Genomic DNA, 2500 nt, shown 5'->3' on the forward strand with positions numbered 1-2500 from the left:
CTCTAAAATTTCTTTTTTTTTCAGACGAGGAAGGTTACATGGCGTGACTGTGTGTGGAATCGAAGGGCGAATGTTGTGGTAGGTTGGACGATATTTAGATGAGGTGTTTGTTTTGACCTCGCATAAATTGTTCAGGGTTGAATTTGAAGACGTTGTTGAGAGTTGGGATTCACGGTTTTCCTCATCACCAGCCTTGTCACATTTCTTTCCGGCGTTTCGTTGTGATTACCCCGACGTGACTTCATGTCACTCTGACACGAATGCGGACCCTCCAGCCTCCACCGCTGATTGCTCTGGGGGCCGGGAAAATCATCCTTAATTAATCGGAAGATATTTTGCTCGATGGACGAAGCGTTGGATTGACCCACTTTGAACCCGGGGACCTGAGACATGTATAATTGAACATGACATCTCAAGCCCTCCCTCCCCTGGAGTGAGCCTTTACAGTAATCCCGCTGCTGCACACAGAACTGAAAGAGGTGTGACAGATAGGGCTCTCTGAAGGGAACCAAGAGGAACTTGCCATTTGCATTGATGCTTGTGTGTGTGTGTGTGTGTGTGTGTGTGTGTGTGTGTGTGTGTGCGTGTGTGTGTGTGTGTGTGTGTGTGTGTGTGTGTGTGTGTGTGTGTGTGTGTGTGTGTGTGCGTGCGTGCGTGCGTGCGTGCGTGCGTGTGTGTGTGTGTGTGTGTTTATGTGTGTGTGTATGTGTGTGTGTTTGCGTGTGTGTGTTTGTGTTTGCGTGCGTGTGTCTGTGTTTGTGGGGGAATACCAACACAAGGCTTGGGCCGTGTTAACCACAAGGTTACTTCTGCTTGAATTTGACCAGTTCGTGCTAAGATTATAGATTATGTTTTATTATATATTAGATTTGCGCTCATTATACAACCGTTAGGAACCAATCAGATTGCTGGATTTAAGCCACCCGTTGTATAAATATATATATGTGTGTCAACATATATTTTGTAATATATATGTGCAACTGGCTAAACAGGCAACAGTAAGAATTCCGAGACGCCTTAATTAGATTGCCCATAGAACACTATAAAAGGTCACACAATGTATGTATTTTCGTACTCTTAAGGCACTCTATGTATGAACAACATGCTCTTTAGCCTACTTTTGCACTATCTGGTTGGGTACTAGCTGGACGCTGCAATTAAAGTCGAACGTAATCTAATCTCGAGTGCAAGAGTCAGACATTCCCTCCACTCAGCACTGCATTGTCCCTCTCCCTCTGTCTCTCTGTCTCTCTGTCTCTCTCTCTGTCGATTTCTCTCTCTCTCTCTCTCTCTCTCTCTCTCTCTCTGTAATATTATTGTTTCATTATCAATATCTGTTTCATTATTGACATTTCATGTCAATAATACATAATCAAATTGTAGAGAGACAGACTTCCCTCTACAATTAGAATATGCATTATTGACATGAAATGTATTCCTCTCATCCCTCTCCGCACAGCATTGCCTCCCTCCCTCCCTCCCTCTCCCTTTCTCCCTCCCTCCCTCCCTCCCTCCCTCTCCCTTTCTCCCAGGGTGCACTCTGTTTTTATGCACCGCTGTTGACACAGGTGCAGCGTTGTAAGATGACTTCCCCTCTGACTGCATCCACCCTCCCACTCACTCCCTCACCCACCCTCCCCCTCTCTCTCACCCACCCTCCCCCTCTCTCTCACCCTCCCCCCCTCGCTCACCCACCCTCACACTCACTCACCCACCCTCCCCCCCTCTCTCACCCGTCCTCCCGCTCACTCCCACCACCGTTCCACACTCTCTCTCCCTGCTCACCTGGCCCTCTTACCTGCCGCTCTGCGTCTCTATTTGTCATCCCTGTGAGCCGGGCTCTGTGTGTATCCAAATATCCAGGTTTACACCAGACAGCTTTTATACCTGTTTCAAATATCCCCAATTGGCATGGCCCCATCTACCCTGTCTGATAGGGCCATTTCATTTCCTGTTTTGCGCTTTATCAACCTGCTTTGCATGAGCATACCACAACACACACAGACAGACACACACGCAAACACGCACGCACACACACCCCCGCACACACACATTGGTGTCATTATTGACAGTCATCCTGTTCCCATCGCTGCCTCTGCTCAAAACTGACATGTGCATTTATCTCTATCAGTCCCTTAGGATCCATAACCCTATCTCTCTCTGTCTGTCTCTCTGTCTGTCTCTCTGTTTGTCTGTCTCTCTGTGTTCCCCACCGCTACACACATTGTTCATCTAGTTATCTACCTATCTGTTGGAACAGTCACCCTTCCCCCCAGCCCTTCCCAGCCCTCAACCTCACCTCTCTCGCCCTCTCTCTCTCTCTCTCTCTCTCTCTCTCTCTCTCTCTCTCTCTCTCTCTCTCTCTCTCTCTCTCTCTCTCCCTCTCTCTCTTTCTCTGTCTCTTCCTCTCCATTCTCCACTTTATTATTTTTATGTCTCTTCAACCCTATCGAGGTGGAATGGGAAGCATTACCCAGTAATTGTGTTCCATTCACACCTT

General features: G+C 47.7%; 1 protein-coding gene across 5 annotated transcripts in view; it reads left to right on the forward strand.

Moving 5' to 3' along the window:
* tiam1a (TIAM Rac1 associated GEF 1a) overlaps positions 1 to 2500 on the forward strand; it is a 77804-nt gene that overhangs the window by 14358 nt on the left and 60946 nt on the right. The window contains exon 1 of one of the 5 annotated variants that reach the window (XM_030362318.1): positions 1 to 78. This exon is cut by the window's left edge and continues 67 nt beyond it. The exons of the other annotated variants lie outside the window; for them this stretch is intronic. The gene's annotated coding sequence lies outside the window, so the exon portion shown is untranslated. The remainder of the gene's footprint in view (positions 79 to 2500) is intronic. 5 annotated transcript variants of the gene reach the window in all.

Source organism: Gadus morhua, chromosome 7, assembly GCF_902167405.1.
Source record: "Gadus morhua chromosome 7, gadMor3.0, whole genome shotgun sequence".
Classification (NCBI taxonomy): Eukaryota; Metazoa; Chordata; class Actinopteri; order Gadiformes; family Gadidae; genus Gadus; species Gadus morhua.